The sequence below is a fragment of the Malaya genurostris genome, chromosome 2 (assembly GCF_030247185.1).
Source record: "Malaya genurostris strain Urasoe2022 chromosome 2, Malgen_1.1, whole genome shotgun sequence".
NCBI classification, from domain to species: domain Eukaryota; kingdom Metazoa; phylum Arthropoda; class Insecta; order Diptera; family Culicidae; genus Malaya; species Malaya genurostris.
This window is the reverse complement of record NC_080571.1, coordinates 326,199,510-326,224,247: the sequence shown is the minus strand read 5'-3', so window position 1 is coordinate 326,224,247 and position 24,738 is coordinate 326,199,510. Positions and strand designations below refer to the sequence as shown.

General features: G+C 35.6%; 1 protein-coding gene across 11 annotated transcripts in view; it reads left to right on the top strand.

Annotated features, from left to right (window-relative positions):
- The first annotated feature begins 4,030 nt into the window (after positions 1 to 4,030).
- LOC131431424 (potassium voltage-gated channel protein Shaw-like) overlaps positions 4,031 to 24,738 on the top strand; it is a 217,387-nt gene continuing 196,679 nt past the window's right edge. For 10 of the 11 annotated variants that reach the window (XM_058597134.1, XM_058597124.1, XM_058597133.1 and 7 more), the window contains exon 1: positions 4,031 to 4,595. The gene's annotated coding sequence lies outside the window, so the exon portion shown is untranslated. The remainder of the gene's footprint in view (positions 4,596 to 24,738) is intronic. The other variant, XM_058597135.1, reaches the window with a different exon arrangement.

Sequence of the window (24,738 nt, the reverse complement as noted above, 5' to 3'; positions counted from 1 at the left end):
AATCAGACAATGAAGAATAAATTCTGTTTTTTCTTTGAATTGTTAATTAGTTTCTTAATTAGTTGTTAGCAAGGGACTTTAGCTTTCCATTGATGTATAGATGTCCGAATAATGTGCAATAAGTTAGAAGGGTGCCGATAACCAAACACTCTCCCTTAAATAAATATAATCCCTTACATAAATATAATCGTACAATCGTCCATACATTTTAATATTTCTTTCATCTCGACATTAGAGTGCTGTACGGGATTCATTTCCGAATTTTTGAATGGCCAAATTGTGGAATTCTCTAAGATTTTAAATACCGTTGGTAACATTTTTCTCGAATGCGAAGCTGCAAAATGCTAGCTTTATTTGCGCTCGTTTGGTGCGAATTCCGTACAACGAAAAGTGTACAAAGCAAATCAAATCATTCCAGATTTGCATTAAACTAATGATTTTTACCTTTAATTTGCAAATCCTCATAGTTCTTTAGATAACATTTAGAGCCATTAGAACGACTGATTTTGTATGATGTTTCCCATCGTTGTCAACAACACAACTGCTTACAGTGCTTATAGATTCGAAACTGAACCAATTTTGGTTAAGAGCAATAAAATAATAAAAAAGAATCCGATAAAGAATCGGTTTTGTCTGCAATTCAATATCCTCTCTTTGAAAATACCATTTCACGGTGTGATTTATCAATTTTAAGTCGTCACCATTACAAAATTCAATATTAGCAATGACTGAGTGGAAAAAAAGAGTAAGAAGTGGGCAGCGATTCGAAGTGAAAGGGCAAACATTCGGAGAACAAAGGAGTGGAGGATTAAAACATGTTCAATGTACGCTGTTCCAACTTGGTACGGTTATAGAACTATGTCTACCACAGCTCAAGGTTGCAAAAATGATAAACGCGTATGCTCTGTGCACTTTTTATTGTGCGAAATTCACACCAAACGAGCGCAAATAAAGCTTCATCTTCAGCAGTTTTCTGCCTAAAAAATCATTTCTGTGAGTTTTTCATTTACTTGCTGAGTCATTGCAAACACTTATACTACGATAATTAATTTATTAGAGCTGATAAATGAAATCAGATTAATTTTGCGAAAGTATACTAAATTTTCTATCATTTGTTGTTTCATCTCTCGAGTAGTATGTTTCCCAATCCATGAATGAAATGTGGATATAGATCAATTAATACTAATAATTGGAACATCGTTATATCTTTTTTTTTGGCATTAAAAATACCTTACTATTCACTATACGGGGCCGAGGGTCAATTAAAAGTTTCAAAAATAGTCGCGTAACCGTTTTGTGTCATAAATTTTGAACGTTAATAACTCAGTCATTTGTTGATGGATTGATATAATTTAACAACCAATCGATTCGAAAACTTTCAACTTAAATATGTATTGCAACGTCGTTTCAGTATTTCAATAGCATACTATTTAAAAAAGTGATTAGAATTGACCTATGTTTTCATCCACCAATCCCAGCTGACCAAATTGACGGCATTTCTTGTTCGGCATAGGAGGCTTTGCGTCATGCATAAAAGCACCGCATCATTCTGCGTAGTTCTAAGAGAAATCTATAAATATATGCTGCAAATCATTTCTTGAATTCAGTTGAAGCTTGACTGTGAATGAAACAAGTAGCTCGTCCAATGAGCTGATGAATAGATTGTATATGCGTTCTCTCGTTGGATTGTCGCTTTTGCTAACTCTTCACTGTACGAGGCTGGGTGTCAATTTAAAAAAAAATGCAAAAATAGCCCCGTAACCTTTTTCTGTCATAATTTTGAACGCTTAGAACTCAGTCATTTGTTGATGAATTTATATAATTTAACCAATCGATTCGAAAACATTTAAATTAAACTTATGCGGTAACGTCATTGAAGTATTTCAATTGCATACCGTTGAAAGATTGGATTGAATTGTCCTATGTTTTCACGAGCCAATGACAGTCTCAGTGAATGATGTCAAACTCTCGTCCGATTTGCGCAGTATGAACTATAGCACAAAAGGGAATCTATAAATATATGCCCGAATACATTTCTGCTTTAGTTTACCCATGGCTTATCTTGATTCTCCGGTAACTAGCAGGCCAACTTAGAATTATCGGCGATAGATTTTTCGAACCTAATTTGAAGCGTTTGTATCTCTGTGATTTATTGATAAATTAGCATCATTTAACTTGATTTGAAAAAGTTTTAATTTGCCAACGGGTATTTTGCATACTGAAATCTCCATTTACATACGAACAACACGGTGGTGCGCAAATAGATTCAGTATAAAGTTGTGTTATGATGATAATCATAGATGATTCTTTTTCATTAAATGTGGCTAAATACAAAGAACTATCTCTCAGCATAATGACTCAGACTCTATTATTGAACCAAACAATAATCGTGTAACCTAATTGAATAGTTAGAAATTGATTTAGTCGTATAAAGCATAATATTTTGGTCTAATCTCGCTTTCAAGAACCGTATAGAAGAGATCCAGGCTAAGTGTAGCAAAAATAATGCGATGCAAATCGTTATGCAGTATTAAAATTACGCTATTACTGTGTTTATTGGTTGACGGTTATTCAAATTATTCACATCCACATTTTTCGATCAAAATATTTGAAATCTTCTCTAATCGCTGTTTTTAAAATGATTAAGTGTGTACGTTCTCTGTCTTGAAAATTATTATGATATAAAATCGTTTCATTTGTCCAGATTTATATCTTGAGGTTGTTCGTATCCAAAGCTGATCTTTTAAGTAACTTTGAAATCATCATAATTGACTTTCATTTAAAGGATATATTCCAAAAAAATTCAAATGTAAAACTTTGTTGAAGGCATCAAAATAGAGAAAGAATCTAATTGTCATTTTGATCATTCGCCAAACATGTAAACACTAAAAGTAGAGCAAGTTTGTAATTTGTGACTTTTAGTGCACCATCATCATCTTTATTTTTGTATTTATTATGGGTACCTGAATTATTTCATTTTTAATGTAACCGTGATCGGTTGTGTCTTGCATACAACCGTCTAATTTTATTTAATGATTACATTTCAGTAATAAATCGGTATTTTCATATCGTATTGCGGTAAATGGATTTTATTTTCTGCGAGGAAAACATATTCGACTGTTTCGTAACGATTGCTCATCAGAATTCTCTAAATGAATTAGGAACATTAACCACAGCATCAATCAGGTCAGGTATCTTTAAAATCGGATACAACCTGACTCTTGAAAAGGAACAAAAAAAACCTTCAGATTACTGAAATTGATCCGACCGAGAAGAGCAAGGATGCGATGAGCTCACGTAGTCTTTTGTTGTGTCGAAGCTGAACGTTTTTCCGTGATTCTCGGCCAGCAGCACGCGAGGTAAAAATAAATTAGGAACATCCTTTCGGTAGCAACCAAGCAACCGCCATATCTGCGCTGTCTGATGCAATGATAAACACCCGAAGCGAGGAATGAATCGCAAATAGCTCACTAGTGGCAGTGGCAGTGCAGTGGTTCTTGACGCCTTTTCTGTTTCTATCCGCTGTTCAACGGTTCCTAGCTTTTTTCTGCTTTCATATAATTTTTTTCTCTCGTTTCCCACATCCCGAAAGCGAAGCGCCAAGCGCACGTTTGATCTTGGGCCTTTTCCGGTGCGGTGTGATTTCCTACTGCTGGATTCCGGCCAGACAGCCAGCATTGATTCGGACTCCGATGGGCACGGTGGATGGTTTTGTTTACATTGAAACGTTGGGAGCTCCCCGATTTCAACCGTGTAACAAAAGGGGAGGAAGACAAACATAAACAAACGAACGATGGGAAGATAGCAACAGTTTTTCCGGGAAACTTGGGGCCAAACTTGGTGAAGGCGGTGAAAAACACGTGTAGGATTTCGTTCACTGCGCAGCTGCTGCATATCGTGGGGAAAAAATTAGCGAAATGCTAAATGAATCAGCACCAGATTCATGAGTTCATTCTTGTGCGAATCTCATATCCAAGCAGGCTGGATGCTGTGTGGATTGCAAGCGAAGGATCAGTTTTACTCGCTACTCGTCAGAATTCGGTCGTGGATTACGGACTAGTTCGGTACAAACTGTTCCTCTTGTGATAGTGAAAAAGAAACTGGTCGGTTCGATTAAATTAAGTGGATTGATCTGATTGGAAGTTGTGAAAGAAAAGTATCTAACTAGTGTCAATAAACACAGGAGCGTTAACCTCGGATCACAACTACCATTAGTGTTGGTGATGAATGAAGATGGCCAGTTGGTGAGATTTATGTTGTCCGAATGGAAATCGCTTTCATTTGAATGAAGTATGGAAATTAACAACACCTGTTTTCGCTTAAGCCATGGCAAGTGAAACGATGCAAACATTTCTAAAAACTCCCGTAAATGGATTACCGTTGAGTGACGGGGAACAAAAGAATCCGAAGAGTATTATTATTCGAGGATATCCACAGCTTCATTGAAGCAATCTACTGGCTCTGCTGGTATTCCGGTAGTACAGGACCAGCGAAGCGAGCAGATAATCCTGGACTCGGGAGAAATAGAAGCCCGGAATCGAATCGCAGATTCTTTTGTAATTCAATTCTTCTGTGTGAGCTCAGAGTTGGAAAAGGTAAACGAAACAGAGAATAATTCCACAGGCGACGGTTGAAACGACGGTATATGAAATTATTTTCGTATAAAGAGTATTAGATAACGGTTGAATTCCAGTCAACAAACATAGCCTCACGGAACGAAAGAAGACGAGCAGTCGACGACGACGGTTGGTAATAAACGCGTGGAGTTCGCTGATCGTAATCATAAAACCAAGTTAATTATGTGGCAACAAAGAAATTTGTCTATTATCGCTTGGGGACTGAGCGTAACGATTCCATCTTGCCTAGCTGAGGTATTTTGGAATCAAACCACGTAACGATGCTTTCAGAGTTCCGTAAATGGCCCTACTTGTGAGGATGGTAGTGGCACTGGAAGTAGTACTGGAGGTCATTTTGGGTGGAAGGTTGGAAAATCACCATCAATAATTCAATCGTCAAGTTATTTTAGTGATTCGATAATCATATTTTGGATATGGATCCTCCGCTATCGTGCCTTCGCAAACCTAGGTTTGAATATTTCTGATGGTGCTATCGATTACCAGAGCACGGTTGGTCTACGAAACGTTTGAATAACGATGATATCTACTTCCTGGCGAACAGCATTTGCAGGTGCTGACATTAGTCTTTTTCATGCCATGATTTCGGAATCATGACTGGAGGGTTGAATTTCAGTTCCAGTTGATTTCGTTAGTCGAGAAATTGGGAAATGTGCATGTTTGTGTAAACATTTGTGTATTTGCATGCGATATTTGTGTGTTGAATAAACCTACCAACGGCTATCGAACCGGTCAATCATTATTTTGCGTTGCTATTTGTTCGCCTATAACGCAAAATAAAGTGTAGTTTTAAATTATGAACCAATAATTTAGGAAACAAAATAAATAATTATTTCAATTTTCATTTGAATATTCATCAAGAAACAAATTAAACACAGTAAATAAATTATATAACCAATAAAAAGCATTCTGGAAAATATTCCGCAAAGCCAGAACTGAAACCTGCATACGTTCTCTAATTGCGAACCTGTTCTGCTGATCGATCTTCTCTGAATATATTGAAAAGCACATCTCAAAGCAACAATTTCGAACGAAACGCTATTCATGTAAACAAGAAAAGTCATGGTTTTACTTTCCTTTTGCAGAATTTGACTATTCTGTTTCATGTTGCCTGATTTACTACTTACGACAAGTTGTTTGTCAGACTAACGACCCGAATTCGTGTGCCAGAGATGTTATTTGAAGTATGCCGGTACTATTGTTAGATGTCACTAGCAATATGTCTACATTCATGTGATTCTCAATACGTAATTTTTTGTGTTGACATTAGTTTTTAAAACTAATTATCAAAAGGTTACTGATAACTCTCGTGTTAGAATGATTTTAAAAATTGTGAAAGATCCAAGTGTATAAAAAATAGGTGACATATCAGCATAAGGATTCACAACGAAATTTCTTAATTGGCTTGAATCGTAGTTGGATCGTTCCTCAGAGATAGCATCTGAGACCGTTCATATGTTTATATATTTAAGAAAAGCACTCAACGAAAAATCTATTTTTCATTCGCTGTTTTAATCGATAGATATGTTGTCTGAGAACATAATTTCTAACTTTTAAAGTTTGAATATTTACGGCGATCGAGTCTGAGTTTCACGCACCTGAGAAAAGTCTCCTGATCAATTTGATATATTTTTTGGTTGTACCAGAGTTCAACTTCGGACGATATCGTGTGAACGGGGAAGTCGACTTTAGGACGTGAATACGTCTTACTTTACTATGGGGCGCCTTGTCAAAATTTGCCCTCTAGAAGAGTGATAAGTTTTTGATCGTGAATATCTCGTGTTGTATCTAATGTATGAACAAAAGTTTTGTGAGTCTGTATAACTCATTTGAACTAAACCAGGGAGGACGCTTCAAAATCATTTTCAGAATTTTATTCTGAATCCTTTGAAGCGTTTTCTTCCTGGTGGAACAACAACTTGACCAAATTGGTACTGCATAAATCATGGCTGGTCTGAAAATTTGTTTATAAATTAACAATTTGTTTTTTAGACACAGCTTAGATTTTCTGTGCATAAGACGATATAAACATTTAATATATTTATTACACTTTGCCTGGATTCCTTCAATGTGATCCTTGAAAGTGAGTTTTTTGTCATACGTTAAACCTAAGTATTTAGCTTGATCAGACCATGTCAATTCCAAACCATTCAATTTGAGAATGTAATTATTGTTTGGTTTAAAAAAAGAAGCTCTTGGCTTATGAGGAAAGACAATTAATTCCGTTTTTGCTGCATTTGGTTTAATTTTCCATTTTGACAGATAATCACTGAAAATATTTAAACTTCTTTGTAGGCAACTGCAGATCACTCTTAGATTTCTACCGGTGGCTAACAGACTTGTGTCGTCACAGAATAGCGATTTCTGACAACCAACGGGTAGATTTGGAAGATCAGAAGTGAAAATATTATACAAGATTGAAGGCACGCTCGAATCCTGTGGAACACCTGCTCGTACGGGTAGCAATTCAGATTTACAATTTTGATAGCTAACCTGAAGAGTTCGATCAGTTAAATAATTCTAAATCATTTTGATCAAATAAATAGGAAACTGGAAATCAGACATTTTTACTATTAAACCTTTGTACCAAACACTGTCGAATGCTTTTTCTATGTCTAGAAGAGCAACCCAGAAGATTTATTTGCTTTTATCGTATCCATTACTCTGACAAGTTGATGAGTAGTTGAATGTTCATGACGAAATTCAAACTGCTCTGGTAAAAAAATTGAATTTTCATTTATATAAGACATCATTCTCAACAAGATAATTTTTTCAAAAAGTTTACTGATAGAAGCAAGTAAGCTAAAAGGTCGATAATTTGATATTTCTGCTGGGTTTTTATCAGGTTTGAGGATAGGAATTACTTTAGCGTTTTTCCATCTTTTTGGGAAGTAAGCTAATTAAAAACACTTGTTGAAAATTTTAACCAAGAGTCTCAAGGCAACATCGGGAATATTTTTAATATGAATATAAAAGATTCCATCATTACCAGGAGCCTTCATGTTTTTAAGTTTCCTAATAATTGACTTAATTTCATCAAAATTCGTCTCAATAATGTCATCTTGTGATAACACTTGGGTTGAAATATGATCATATTTCAGTGAGACCTCATTTTCAATAGGACTCACAACGTTCAAATTAAAATTGTGGACACTCTCGAACTGCTGAGCAAGTTTTTGAGCTTTTTCGTCATTTGTAAGAAGTATTTGATTTCCTTCCTTGAGAGCAGGAATTGGTTTCTGAGGTTTCTTAAGAACCTTAGAAAGTTTTCAGAAACGTTTAGAATACGGTTTAATTTTTTCAACTTCTTTAGCGAAATTTTCATTTCGCAAAAGAGTAAATCTATGTTTAATTTCTTTTTGTAAATCCTTAACTATGTTTTTCATAGCAGAATCACGAGAACGTTGATATTGTCGTCGACGAACATTCTTCAACCGAATGAGCAGTTAAAGATTGTCATCGATGATAGGAGAATTTAATTTAGTTTGAGCTTTGGGAACTGAAAGATTTCTAGCTTCGATAATGTAATGATTCATATTATCAATTGCTGTGTCGATGTCCGCTGAATTTTCTAAAATAGTTCCATGATCCACATGATTTTCAATGTGAAATCAGTAATCCAACCAATTAGCTCTATGATAGTTGAATATAGAACTAATTGGATTAATTAAAGCTTCGTTGGAAAGTCTGAATGTTACCGGAAGATGATCTGAGTCAAAGTCAGCATGTGTAATCGGTTCACTACAAATGTGACTATGATCTGTCAGAACCAGATCAATTGTAGAGGGGTTTTTCACGGAAGATATACAAGTCGGATTACTGGGATGAAGAACTGTGAAGTAACCAGCTGAGAGTTGATTATGAAATATTTTACCATTACTGTTATTTTGCCTACGATTCCACTGGACATGCTTTTGATACATTTAAGTCCCCTATTACGAAAAATTTCGATCGATATCTTGTGAGTTTTTGCAAATCGCCTTTAAAGAAATTTAATTGTTCGCCGGTGCCTTGGAATGGCAAATATGCTCCAGCGATGGAATAAATTCCATGAATGGTTTCAACTTCGATTCCCAAGCTTTCAATAACTTTAGTATTGAAAGAAGGTAAAATTCGATGTTTAATTTGCCGTTGGACAAAAATGGCAACTCCACCTGGGTGGTGGAGTAAACCTGTCAAATCGATGAACCACATAATGTGGATTACTTTTCAATTTGACATTTGGTTTAAGAAAAGTTTCTGTCACAATGGCAATGTGAATTTTGTGAACTTTGAAAAAATTCTAAAATTCATCTTCACTCGATTTCAAAGATTTTTATTTTTCGTTATATCGCCTAAATCAACTTCCTTTAAAGAAGCGAATGGCAATGAAGGAATATTTGTAGGTAGACTGCCATTAGAAGAAGATGATTTGGCCGATCTACCTATTAATAAATTGTTTTCTGCAAGGCGGTCCTGTATTTTGATTATTTACATTAGAAGAATTAAGTGGTAGATTTCTGCCTGTTATACTAGCATAACTGACATTAGAAGAAGATGATGACGAGGTCGATCTACCTGTCAATAAATTGTTTTCGTTAGAAGACGAATTGGAAGGCGTACCTGTTTTTTGTTTTAAATTCGAAGAAATAAGTGCCTTAGAAGAATAAGGCGTGGCATTTGTAACGGTTTTTTGATTTTCAGGTATGTTCTGTAAATTTAAGGTCGTTAATTTGACTTGTTATCTAAGCGAACGAGCGTTTAAATTTTTTTCCCTGACAGGACATTTCAAATAATTGGATTTATGATTTCCATCGCAATATGAACATGAAAATTTATTAGTGATTTCATTCATTGGACAAACGTCTTTCGAATGCGATTTACCACAATTCAAACACCGTATATTCATATGACAATTTTTGGTTCCATGGCCGAAGCCTTGGCAACGACGACATTGCGTTAAGTTTGCAATACGATCCGTTTATAATGTTCCCAATGAATTTCAATGTGGGAAATGAAACGTACTTTTTCTAAAGTTTTCAAATTGTTTACATCACTTCGATTGAAGTGTATTAGGTAAAGTTCATGGGAAATTCCAGAGCGTGGTTTAGAAGTACCATTCGCTCTTTTTTCATGAGTATTACTTGGGAAGGGGCAAAACCAAGCGCTTCTTTTAGTTCATTTTTAATTTCATCAGTACTTTGATCATTTGATAAGCCTTTCAAGACAGCCTTGAAGGGTCTGTCTGATTTTATATCATATGAATAAAATTTATGAACTTTCTCGGGCAAATATCGAATAAGACGTTCGTAATCTTCAAATCCATCAACCAAGACTCGACATTCTCCTCTTCGTCCGATTTGAAATGAGACTTTTACTTCCGGGAGAAAATGAATGCTTTGAAGTCGGAAATCATCACCGTCACTGGTGGCATAGATTGTTGTTTTTTCCCAGTACGACAAGCGTCCATTATGGGAATTTTTGAAGAATTTTATTCTATGTCGCTACAATCGGATTCAGGAAGAATCTCGTAAATATTGTTAGACGACATAGGATCAACGGAAGGGAAATCCGTCCGTTATCTTTTATTGTTACATTCAGATTCTATAAGATCGTGAATGTTATTAGAAAAATGTTGAATAACGGATTGTGATTTATTCCGTATTGAATTATTTTTAGCCTTAGGCTTGTTGCCTTTCCGGTTGGACGCAGGCATTTTTTAAATGAATGAAATTTTAAATTAAATAAACTAGGCTAAATTAGTCTTCGATTAGACTCTTAGTTCTAAAAGTCTTGATAGACTGATTTTGTGATAGTTTTAATAAAGACTGATTAGTTCGAAAAATAGTTCTTTGAATAGCCAGCCTTAAAAAAGGCTGAATAATTTCTTAGTCACTCTAATATCACTCTTTGTATAGCCTTGAGAAAGGCTGACTAATTGTTAGTCTTTAGAAAGACTATTAGTGAATCAGGTAGCCTTGAAAAAGACTGAAGCCTTGAATCAATGAAACTCTAGGTAACCAGAAAAAATTTTCAGGAGCCAAGAGCTATACGCGTTCAACGACTGTCAGCAATTTATGATAAAATTTTCAGTTGTATGACATAGCCACAAACAAGTTGAAGTATTCTGAAATATATTAAAAGGGAAAACTCATGACGAGTGAGTTTCAGGTGTACAATTTAGTTCCAGATACAGATTCAAGTTAAAGAATGAAAGATTCAGTTCCAGATTCCAGCTTCAAATGGAGATCGGCACGTCAACGGAGATATGATCAGCAATTTGTGATAGAATTTTCGGTAATATGAGATATTGTAACTCGAAATTAGTTCTAAGATGTTTTCTAAGTGAAATATAGTAATAAAATACTGCATTCATTCTAGCTTGCGTTCAGTCCAGTCCATATAATTCAGGTCCAAAATCCAATCCTAGAGTTCTGTTCTGAAATTCAGTTTCAGAACCCAAGACCAGATTTCTTTTTTTCATTTCCAGAATCCAGATGGGAAATTCAGTTTCTCCTTCAGATTCCAAGGTCACGATCGAGAACTAGAATTCTCGAACTGGAACTTAATTTAAGAACTTAAATCTGAGCTTGGGTTGCGAAGCCGAAGATCAGGAATTTGATTCTTGACTTGGACTATGGAACTAAATTCTGGAAATGAATTTCGAACTTAGATCTGAAACCTAATTCCGGATCTGAAATTAAGATCCAGACCAGAACTCAGCTTCACAGTTCCTGTCCGGTATTCAGATTTAGAACTCAGTTTCAGAAGACTGATTCAGAATGTTGAAACTGAGTTTTGAATATGAAGTTCTGGAGTTTAAGACTTAAATCTAGGACCAGAAGATAGATTCAAAGTTTCATTGTATGCCCAGAATTCCAATCTAAAACGCATTCCAGGATCCAGATTTAGAATATAGGTCTAAAATTTGGTGCCAAAATTCAGTTCCACAATTCTAGAAGTGTAACTGAATTCACGAAGTGGATTTTGAAGAGTTTTGAACTAAACTGCGGATCTGGATTCTGGAATAGAATTTTTTTATCCGAGTTTCAGTAACTAAAACTCAACTGTCGACCGGAACGCCACAAGCCCACAAGACATGTTTCATAAACATTTTTCAAATCCGTTAATCGTGCTATAAAAGAAACTATCGTTCAATAAACACACATATACACATAGACACAATAGTAGTTTTGAGGACGGGAATAGTCTGATGGGTTATTCGATGTCTTAGGGACCGTTCATGAACCACGTAGACGCACTGGGGGTCTGACTAAAGTCTACGTTTGTCTACGAGGGGGGAGGGGGAGTTTTGTGTAAAGTCTACGAAGTCTCATAATTTTTTTTTAAGAAATTCAACTCGTTTGCGCTTGATGCCAAACCTAACCCAGTTTCCAACCTAACTGCCGTTTGTTTGAAGCTAGTTTCGAACCTAAATTTAACGTTGTTGAACTGAAAATCGAGTCAGTTTCGAACCTGGTTTGCTCAAACCCCCGTTGCTAAGTGCGAAATCAACACAGTTTCGTGAAAAGCGTTTGTTTGATGAAAATACTCCGGCTCAGTTTCAGTTTTCTCAAGTGAAAACGACATTAGTTAACCGTCCGCGTGTTTCATTCGATTGATGAAGACAGCTGGAATTGCATATTCAACCAAATGCATGATACTTGAGAGCAGAATTGCAATTTGTCACGTCGAATGACCTTAACAGACTGACTAAAATCATCGTCAACTGTAATCTGTACTGTGAAAGTGATTATCAAATGAGATACTTCGTAGTTCTAAAGACTGTCCCAGAAAGTATGGACGCACTTTGATTTCGCTGTAAATAATTCACAAGTGTTAGATATTCAAATTTTATTCGATATACTGTTAATATTAGACTACAACAACAGAATATTATTCTCAACATTTGCTGCTCAGCCATTGTAGACTAGCTGGCGCACCTACTTGCGAACGTTCCTCATTAATTTCCGTACAGACTTCTTGGCGACAAGTTTTGACACTTTTTTCCAATCTTTTTCGAACTGTTGAATGGTTTCGGCTGCCGAGACATGTTTCCTAAGATGTGCCTTCGTTAATGCCCAAAATTCCTCAATTGGTCAAAGTTGTGGGCAATTTGGTGGATTCATGTCTTTTGGGACGAAAGTGACATTCTACCGTTGATTTCGAGTAGTGGCAAGAAGCAAGATCTGGCCAGAAGACAACCGGATCCTTGTGGCTTCGAATCATAAGTAGAAATCGTTTTTGTAAACATTCTTTGATGTATATTTCGCTGTTCATTGAAGCAGTGGTGATGGAGGGTTTCGAAATCTTACCGCAGCTTCAAATTTCTTGCCAGACCATAGCTTTCTTGCCAAATTTTTCGACTTCAATCGATGTCTCGGAACCTTCTCGCATCGTATAATATTGTGGTCCCGGCAAGGATTTGTAATCGAGTTTCACGTAGGTTTCGTCGTCCATGATTATGCAGTTCAAATTTGCAGCAAGAATCTTATTGTACAGCTTTCGAACCCTCGGCCTGATCGATGCTTCTTGTTTCGGACTACGTTTTGGTTGTTTCTGCATCTTATAGGTTCGAAGATTCAAACGTTCTTTAGCACGAAGAACATTTGACTTCGAAGTGCTCACTTTTTTGCCAAATCCCGATCTGAAACCTCCTTCTTTTGCTCCAACGCCTTCAGTATACGTTTATCCAACTGAGAGTTAGCAGGACCTTTCTTTCGACCCGTTTTCAGTTTATCCTCAAAGGTGTTATTCTCACCGAACTTCCTGATTGCATTTCGCACGGATTTTTCACTTACTCCTTCCATTTCTGCTATCTTTCTCGGTGACAGTCCGCGTTCTGTGCACCATTTGTACACAATTTTTCGACGTTGTTCTGCTGAAAGTCCACGCATCTCGAAACAAACTAATGAAAACGAATAAACAACTGCACAAGTGGTTAGAGAAGAGTGTACACAACAGGACGCAGCCATAAAAATTGACAGATTCTGAACCATTGCGAAATGGCAGCGGTTTTTGGTTGCGTGCATACTTTCTGGGACAGTCTTTAGAGAGCGTTCTTTGATACGATAACAGCCATCCTTGCTACGAACTATCTTTGAACCCTCCTTGGATTGTGATGCGAGCACCTCTTTTCATATAAAAATGTAACAACAAATTTTTTAGAAAACATTTTGTTCACAATTTTTAAAGTGACAAACATACACTGCATAGCTTCAAAGTCATTGCTTCATTTCATTAAAACTGTAACATTGGTTTGAGCACTAAATTTTACAGCAAAAAAAATTCAGTGAAATAGAGAGCTTTGCTTTCTTTTAAATATAAGGTTACTAAAATCGGCTCTGTCGTATCCGAGAAAAAATGAATATCATCGTTTGACAGATCCATATGTAAATGCGCATCAACATTTTAAATACATAGAAAATTTCCAAACTCTACAAATGATGCAAGAAAACGCAACAACTGGTAAAAGTCCTGTACGCTTTAAATGCTATTCTACTAGTATCGACTGAGTTTTAAACTTTCATGGTAAAGGAAATTGCTTCTTGTACAGGTAGAATTAGTTTGACGAGGAAACTAAATTCCATCGATCGTTCGCTTTACATTTATAGTTTTTAGTCTAACTTAGTATAATTTCACTTTACTGTTCAAGCAAAAATAAAACTGTAGCGCAGAGGTCGTATATCCAGTCCGCTTTCCGAACATTTATTTCCTCGAGGAGCCATCATGGAAGGTAATACAACCTATTTTCCGTTCCGACTAGAACAAATATGCGCTGGGTTACCGCAAACCTGGAAACAATTCCACATGAAGGCAAACAAGATAACCAGAACCAGCAGCAGCGTATTATTTTATAAATTACTGTGCTGTAGGCAGATCATTGTGTAAACAAGTGCTCTCGTTTCACCGGTAGCTAAAACCCTTTTCAAGCTACCGATTGCAGGTTGAGCTAAAAAAGCCTGCAAAAATATACCAACGCAAAAATCTCGAATTATTTCAGAGATGTTTTACGCTTGCCTGGGCTTCAGTTTCGGTTGAATCCTTTTCCACTTTTTTTTCGTTACCGTGGAAGGATAAAGAAATATCGTGAGTAAAATTAGAACTAAAACAAAACGAACCGAAAGAGAGCCGAAATAAAAAGATTCCCTCTTTTATTCTTACGACTTTATTTCTAAATTCGTCTTAACTTAATTTTCAAGCACTGGGAAATGCCAGCATCCGGAAGAGCTTCAACCTGATGCCAATCCTACACAGCGAAACGTCAACGCACTGAAATAGAAGTGAAAAATGTTGGGTTTTGATATGCTTTCCCACTGGGGGAAAAAACTTCTCTTCCGACCCGTTTGACGGTTGATAACGGAAATTTGCAGAAGATTATGTGGCACGAGGATGTTGGTGTACGGATCAGCAAAAGTACCATTGCAATAATGGGCGTAGAGTGTCAACGACTCCGCTGGTAACGAAAAGCTTGTCTCAATCTGTGACGGTGAAACAAAATTGATGAAAAAACTTTATTTTCTTAAAGGACCTCTACTGAAACTGTTTCTACTGTGGAAATCATAGTTGTATGCTTGTACAAAATCCTACGCCAGGGGTTATTTGTTATGAAAGCCTAAATTGAATCCTGTGAAGCACAAAAAAGTATTAATTTGACATTTTTGATTGAAAGCTCTTGCTTTAATATTTATCCTTTTTTTTACATAACACGAAAGCAAATCTACTCACTTTCGAGAGTCACAGCGAGCTCTTGTACGTTGGGATCCAGGAGAAGACGGATTCAGAAAGGACCAACTTTTCCGTAGAAGTTGCACAATATACTCAACGGAACGACCAGATGGCCCTTGGCTATTACCGGAATAAAGTTCCGTGTTGAGGTAGTTCCCGCCCGAGCACGCGTTGGGAATTTTCGACATTCTTCACTGCCCCGGTTTTTCTAAAATTAATTAATTATAAATTGATGGTGACATCATTTCCTGAACCTAATTGTGCCATCGGCTATGTGAGTTAGGGAAACGGAAAATTACCAAATTTTATCCATGCGGCTCAAGTTTAGGAACCGTAATCGCACTTACACCACCAGATATGACACAAAAGGTAATGGTGCATGCTTTGCTGTCTTATAAAACGGGAGAAGCAGTATACTTAATAATGTATGGATTTATGCGCGGCTTTGTTGAAGTTCAAATAAGCCTACCTAGAATCAGGAAGGAGTTTTCATTTTAATGAATAATAAAATCTTTGATTTTATAAAGTATGTATATTAACGCAATACTTTGCCACTCAACAAGTATATGAGAATGCGGATGCGATGAAAAGACAACAGATCTCAAATGACTTTGTCGGACGAGTGATAGAAAAGAAATTACAGCGATGCTTGTGAATGTCTACTTGTGCTACAAGGTAACAAAGGGCTCGATAGATTGTAAAGCGCTCCGTTAAATCGGGTCGTTCGTTGGGCTGCATACAGGATAATTAAATTTATAGAGTCTCGTGGATTAACAGGAATTCGCAGATATGAAGTATTTTTGGAATGATAATACTTGTTTTCTAAATATTGTAGCTTTGTTGCTTTAAAATCAAGGAACCTGCTAAGGAGTATAATTTTGATATAAAGAGCTCACGAAATATTTCGCTTTATTATACAGATCAGTCGATGTGATTAGTTTCAAACTTAATGCCGAAGAAACATACGGTTTTTTTTTCAAAACACAAGAGTAAAACTTGACTTCCAGTTCTGTACCAGACCGGTTTACGGCAAATCTTACGGTATTAATGTTCATCCTTGAAGTACTCTGGTAAAAATGTTTCTCATTTCATTAGTTCATCGACGTGAAGTCACCATTTAGGTATCAAGGTATCATCTATAAACAATAAGCAATGTTTTAGTGGGTAAACAGGACCGGAGAAACAAGTGAATCAAAACTACAAACATTATTTTTTTGGAAAAAAAGCTGAAAATTATGAATAAAGTTATGACACAAAACTTGTGATTTACTAGATGGAAGTTACTTATAATTTAACGAATTCGATTAGAACGCGTTACATTTACGTTACTCTCAACCGAATGCTGTTTTAGAACTATAAACAACTCAACCAAAAGAGGCGAAAATGGAATAAACAAAGTGCATATAAATACAGGTTGGAATTCCCTTATTTATATTTTGATGATTAGTAATAAGTTTACGGCCTGTCAAATTAATCCTGCTTACAGTCATTTGCCAAAGAGTTACTGCATTTCATACTTGTGTAAAATATATCCCGATCAGAATTATAACAACTGGAGTAATTTATTTCAGAAATATTTTGTAAAAAAATTTGAAATAATAATAACTAACAAAAATCATAACAGACTCTAGCGGGAACAATATCGTAGCAGATTTTTAAACGCTTGTATCACAATTATTATTGAATTTGATATAATTACAGAAGTCTGAAAACAGAAATTTATAACAATAGTTGTAAAAAAATAGATAGCAAATTTAACACAGAAAAACTATATCACAGCTAACTTTTATGTTTTTTTTTTTTAGCATACACACAGCATTGTGATAAAATGTATTTACATAGATAAACAGGTACAATTACACAGACATGATCTGCCGAATATGTCATTATTTTTTCTTGACTTGTGACTAATCCAATCTAGACAAACTTCAATATATCAATCATTTGTCAATATATCCGGTGAATTTCCATAGTTTGACTAGCTATGACATCAACAATACAGCTAACTTTTAGCATCGTTTCAATCCAAAATTGTTGAATGATTTTTTTCATTAAATGAATAATTTATTTAGTGATCTGATTTCTTCTTTTATTTTTGCCTTTCTCATATAAAAAGGTTAAGCAATCACTGTGAAAACCGACCTTTATTTACCATCCGTCACTAACCGTCATATACCATTCGACTCAGTTCGTCGAGTACGCAAAATGTCTGTATAATATATATATATATATATATATATATATATATATATATATATATATATATATATATATATATATATATATATATATATATATATATATATATATATATATGTGTTTGTGTGTATGTATGTGTATGTGCGTATGTGTGTATGTAACGTTTTTTTTGCACTAACTTTTCTCGGAGATGACTGAATCGATTTTCACAAACTTAGATTCAAATGAAAGGTCTTGTGGTCCCATACAAAATTCCTAAATATGATTTAGATCCGACTTCCTGATCCGGAATTATGGGGTAATATGTGTAAAAAATTGTGAAAATAAGTGCACTAACTTTTTTTGTAACTTCCACTAACTTTTTTCAGAGATGGCTGAACCGATCTTCACAAACTTAGATTCAAATGAAAGGTCTTGAGGTTCCATAGAAAATTCCTGAATATTATTTGGATCCAACTTTCGGTTCGGAAGTTATGGGGTAAAGAAAAATAAGAAAATATGTGTTCTAACTTTTCTCATAGATGGCGCGACCGATTTTCACAAACTTAGGTTCAAATGAAAGGTCCTGTGGTCCCATACGTAATTCCTGAATTTCATGCGGATCCGACTTCCGGATCCGGAAATATAGGGTAAAGTGGGTTAAAAATTGTATACCATGACTGAAAATGGGGAAAAAACCTTTAAAAAAATTCTAAATCGACCTTAAATCTTTTCAAAGTGATAGTTTTTATCAGTAGACGGTCAAACAAACCGATTTCGGTTGTTCTTTTAAGAATCGAAGAAAATTATTTTGACGAATACCACAGTATTATATATGATAGTATGATTGATATGAGAAAGGCATCATTACACCACTAGGTGGATAAAAACAGGTTTTTTTTTTGGAAAACATGATCATTATATTTCGATATAGAGTAACGGAAGAGCTCATTTTTTCAATTAATGAACTTAATCATGAGTCTTGCAAATGAATATAAAACATCATAACTGATTTTGTTATTATATTGTTATCATAAGTTTTAACTTTCAACTGTTTTCAAACTTTCATTTGGTAAATATCTCCAAATAACACAAATTGTTATACATATCAACTGTTGATATACTTGTGTTATGATTTTGTCATGTGCATCTGATCGGGATTACATTTGCTCTCATTCCACTGACGTGAGTGAGGATGTCGGAATGTCGAACGATTAAACGAGTAGCTCTGAAAATCGATTTAACTTTAATCAATTGGTTCGCAAACTATACCTGATTTTTTAGCTTTTAATTTGAGTAATTTGAAGGTGGTATTCTGTTTACAGCCATCTTTTAAAAAAAAACAAGTTATCATCAAATTTATAAGAATTGGAACGCTGAGGATCTCATAAAAGTGTTTCAGTTTATTTATGTTTTGCGATCTGTTCGAGATGTAAAAATAATGGACAAAAACGGTTACCGTTTTTTCAAAATAGGTGAATTCTGAAAATAATTTTTTATTGTTATCAAATTTTAAGAAAGTACGAGAAACTTTAAGTAAAACGATGCTAACAGCTAATTAGCATAACATAACAAAAAACATTGCTACCGTTTCTAAGTTAATAAGTTAAACTAACTTTATTACAAGTTTCTATTCAATGATAAATAATTGCATTTGCTACTGATATTTCATTATTGCATAATACTTAGGTTTTGCCTTTTTCTTTAGAGCAATTCCAGAAATGCTTAGCAGATCATCAGACTCGACCTTCTCCGATTTGGATGAAACTTTGCACATGGCTTCAGTATGGTAAACCATACATAAATAAAACCTTAAATATAATTAAGAATTATTCATGTACATGTAATAATTGTAGATATAGCAAGCAAATAAACAATTCATGGAGATATAAAAAATGGTGTTATAATTAAATATCCAAGTATCTCAAGAACAGCTGCTTTTAAAAGAAAGAATGGATATCATGAACAAATTTATTGCCGTTAACCTGTAGAATAATATTCTACTGTTTAAAGGATTATCTTTCAACGAGAAATTGGAATTTCGAAAATATCTGTAAATTGTTTTAGCTGTAACTTCTTCATTTTTCAAAAGGCACGGGTGGGATAGCCATCAATCTGTAGGTTTTAAAAACAGCTTTAAAATAAAAATTATAAAAAAAAATAAAACCATGCTTTTTTATTTTACTTTTTCGGATTATTTTGTAATTATTGCAATTAAATGCAAAAATACATACGCCCTTTTTAAAAATCAGTCGTGAGTCGGATAGATCTCTCAATCGGTTCAAAACTTATGGTTTGTCATACTGAAGCCATGTGAAAAGTTTCATCCAAATCGGAGAAGATCGATTCTGATTTTGTCTTTTTTTCGTCTACTCATTCCTGGAATTGCTCTATAGAAAAATTGCATGGATAAACCGATTCTTGATCGAAACCCCAGGGACCTTAATTTTTGCTACATCTAATCGAAAATATGGTCAGCTTTCTATGATAAAATTTCCAGTTGAATTATATAACCGAAAATATTTCAGAATTAAAGTTCTTTTAAATGTATGGTATCAGCGAGTATCAAAGAGTAAATCTCATGACCTTTCTCGTATCCGAACAGACCTTTTTGGTATAGTAAGTGACATTTCATTTCTACCTTATCTACTAGGTAGGAATGAAAGGTTAACATTTGACATACTCCGTGTATTCTAACCTGTGCAGTTGACTGAGTTGGAAGTAAGGCAAGTGCGTTATTTCGGTTGGTTCAGGTCCAGAGCGTAGTTCCATTTCCAGTATTAAGAATTCAGTTTCTGAGTATAGTTTTAGGTTCAGAATTCTGTTCCATCATTTCAGAGCAACGTTCTGCAAGTGCAAATAAAATCAACATTCAGCTGATTTACGTTCGAAAAAATGCACCAAACAGTGTTAAATGTCGGAGAAAATTTCACAATTCGACCCATTCTGAAAGCCACAAATGAATTCCGTGCTGCGTTACGATACTGTCATTCGTTGAAATATGCAAATTCGAAATGAAATAATCCACTTCAAAATTAAGTATTTTGTTATTTTGCGATCGCCCGTTTGTGAAAAAGCTGCTAACGAAAACGGGGGTATTCAAAAAACTTACTTCAGTTTTGAACCAGCATAGGAGGGAGCAGTTCTGCTGCGAGACGTTTACAGCGCGAGTTTCGCTTCAAACAAGAGCAATAGCGTCATCCAGCTGGTGGTCGTTTGCATTGGAGCAAAATACACCGAAAAGTGAACAGGGACCGTGAAAATTCTATTTATCAGCACTTTTAAGACCTATGAATGTTTACCAAAGAACTATTAGAATTACCTATCTGTTGAAATGTGCAAATCGGAAGTGAAATTAATCAATTTAGTGAACCACTAGGTGCATTAAAACAGGTTTTTATACATCCATCTATATTTAAAAGAACGAATTTATTAGTTCTTCATTTTGACCTAGAATGCAATAAATTTCTTCTTTTATCAGCTGAGAATACCTATATGAGATAAGATATTTAAGTCTTACTTTCAAAATAAAATATTTGTACAACAGTTTTTTGAGCTGCATGCTTTCTCTATACAGCCCCAATAGTTACTTGAAACATAACCGAAGACACCAAATCAGTTGGGCCAACGGTTTTCTAAATAAGTAATGCTTTTGAAAATTTCCAAGAAATTTTTGCCTAGGCCCTTCTGAAAGTTCAAGTGCTGACAAAATTGTGAACTGGTGATGCAAATTGTCGTTTATGTTTATGAAAAATACTAATGCTTAATTCGAGTCTGAGAAAATTTTTTTTTTCAAGATTACACCAGATCTCGATGTTTCATGCGTTTCTAAAACATTTGGCATGAGGAAATCGATTTCGGATATCTCAAAATTTTGTCGCAAAGACGATTTTTTCAAATTTTTTGTCGGAGATTACCTGAAACTGAACGTTTTATGCATTCCCAAGACATTTGGTATCAAAAAAATTTTTTGTTTGGTTTTTTACGCGGTTCGTATTAGCTGCGAAAAAAGAGACCTTAGTGTAAAGTTTTAAGGAAATCACGAAATTTTTTGCAAATAAATGTTAAAATTTCAATACTTGGCACAAAATTCCAATAACACTTACTGAAAATCCCACAGCGAATCAATAAAACCAAATGAAAATAGAAATCGGCAGGCGAAGCAGTCTACCGAACACCGAAGAATGTTGGTTCGGGCTTTTTTGCTGTTCGAGAATTTCCACTTCCAGTGAAGGTATCAATCCTACGTGGCAGCGTTTTTTCCGAGCGCAGCAAATCTACAAATGAATGTATGTCTTTATTGCAGCAAGTGATATTTGGCACGGGGAAGAGATAAATGCGCGGGTGTTCAGTGGCGAAGTGTGACTACAAAGGCATCGGTAAAAGTTACGACGAAGTAGGAGCGTAATCTTTTATGGAAGATAAATGAACAAATTTGGGAAATCAATTTGGCTAGTTATAATATTGGAGCGTTATTTTATGGACCATCCGAAAGCCTGAAAGGAAGGAAAATAGCAAACGATATACTCCCGGTGCTTTAGCTTCCGGATGCGGAGCGGATTGAGGGTTTGGAAATCGGCACAAAGGAAGGCAGCAATAATGTTAATGGAATATAGTACCCAATTACGAGCCAGAGTGCAATATCAAATATGCAGACCTGTGTCAATAGCGGACGAAGAACAAAGCCCAAGAAAAGCATAGCTCTGTTATTGCAAGAAAGGCAAAATTCGCATCCGATCCTTTGCTTTTCCGCTCCCAATGCCACGTGCAGTTAAAAGGTTATTTTTGTTCACGGTCCCCAACATATGATGTATTATAGTATCGTTCATAAGGGTCAAGTAAATGAAAAATTTTCAACTTACACGAAGTGAAGACAATATATGACATTGGACTACACTCCGGTTCTGAATTGGATTTTCTGTTTCGGCAGATTTCTCTGAAGCTGTGTGTTCACACAATGTTATTACAATTGACATCAGAATTCTTCTTGCTCGAAGCGGATGACGACGATTGTATAGAGGCCACTTTTGAACCACGTGAACCGAAATTGGTTGCTTTCTCGTCGTTCGACAATTTCAGTTGAAATTCGTCGTAAGCTTTTGGATATCCATCAGAACGAATCTTACATTTAGTTTCGTGACATTGATTCGTCGCAATATTGCTAGCTGGTTTGGTATGAAGTTCCTGCTATCAACCTACCGTAGTCAGCGACCGTAAGCTCCTTTGGAATACCTAAACAAGAGCAATAAATAGACCCTCTACGGATCGAATTCTCATTTTCACCAGGCGTTGTGAAGACGAGCAAACCTCGTTACAGGGAGGCTGCTACGGAACGAGATTGTGCTTTATGTTGCCGGCACGTAAGCTCCGTGTGACCAACGAGCTCGTAGTGAGGCGCTTCGAAAATGAAATTTCTAAATAAGCTACGTTTCATGTGTGTGTGTTTCTGCAAACGTAATCAAACTGGTTAAATGATTCATATCACTATTATTTCAACCTTTCTTCACTCCAGTCTTGAGATTATTTGACCTTTCTAGCTTACCATGTATGTAAAGTTACCCAAAATTTCACAAAAAAATCCGTTTGTTATTTCATTTAAAGGAGAAAATGCATTATTTTCCCGTTTCAACCTTCATTAATATACTCTGAAGAACCTACTGCATTAATGTGTACGTTGTTGCTTTAATTCAATAGAAAATTTCATTTCCGAATGAGAATATTTGATGGAAACCATTTTTTTGGCCATTCACTGTCAGTACATGCCTTCATTCGGTTGAATTTTGTTTGTCATACTCAAGTGAGATTCACTGATTTTGTTGTTAGTTGAATAACCGTACCTATCGTACAAGAGATTAAGCATTCAACGGGAGTTCTTCGAAGAGTTCAATACAAAGAATCGTTTTTTAAATGAACATCAAATGAATCGTTCAACGAGCGATCAATTTACTAAATTCCGTCTTATACGGGTCATTGCGTAGTTTTCGGCGCAGTTCAAACAGTGTTTCACAAATCAGTCTGTGTCAGTAGATTGTGTATATGATTTTTACGCAGGACTACGTCAATGTTTTCTTTGTATGGCGAGTTTAGAATACGAAAAAAAACATATAAACAGGTGGTCAGGTTTTTAACTCAAACAAGTATCTACGATATCGCTACACCTACTGCGCGGAAATATTTATACGTACCAATTTAAGTATATACCATATATGCGTGTGTGTTTAACCTATCCTAAGCTCCACTGTGTGGCAGTGGTTTACAGAAAAAAGTTGTTTCCATGTGTTCTGTTTATACATGCAAATAACATTAGTCCAGGACGCAGGAGGGTGTTGACTCAATCGAAGTCCGATGGGCCATTTCGTATACAGTGCAAATCGTGTTCCGAGGTGACCGTTCCATCGACCAACCCCGTCTAAATGAAATGTTTGCATCAAATGGAATTACAGAAAGACTTTCGATCCCTTGCAAATGACAAGCAATCGACGCGTGTTTAGTTTATGCCCATCAGTTTTGTATGAATAATTAACATTTCCCTATCGTACCAATACTCGAGTTTGCATTCAATCTTTCATTTCTAACCGTATTGAAATCGTCCAAACCTTCAATCTTCTGAACCAGCCAAATACAACCTTGGAACTCCGGCACTCACGGCAGTAGTTTTTCAGCAATTCTATATCGTTTCGAAAAATAAAGGCAAGAATTCCAAAACTAAATGCGCAGTGGATCCATGGATTTGAGGTGAACGAAAATATCGATGACTACAAAGTACGGGGCACGACGCAAGTAACAACATTTCATCAGGTAGCTAATTCGACCGATATCGTAAACGATCTCTACTACTATTTTTCGGTATTCCAGAAACTCGAACGATTAACATTAATGAGATTCTTTAGTTCAACATCTCAGGTAGAAAGTAAAAGTTCAGTTACGAGAGGTCATTTGCATGCTTACATTATCCATCTCACATCTTCACTCTCTATCTCAACTTTGCTCTTCCTTGAGTAAAGACTGTCCCAGAAAGTATGGACGCAACCAAAAACCGCTGCCATTTCGCAATGGTTCAGAATCTGTCAAATTTTATGCCTGCGTCCTGTTGTTCACACTTTTCTCTAACCACTTGTGCAGTTGTTTATTCGTTTTCATTAGTTTATTTTTCTAAATGCGTGGACTTTCAGCAGAACAACGTCGAAATTTTTTTTACAAATGGTGCACAGAACGCGGA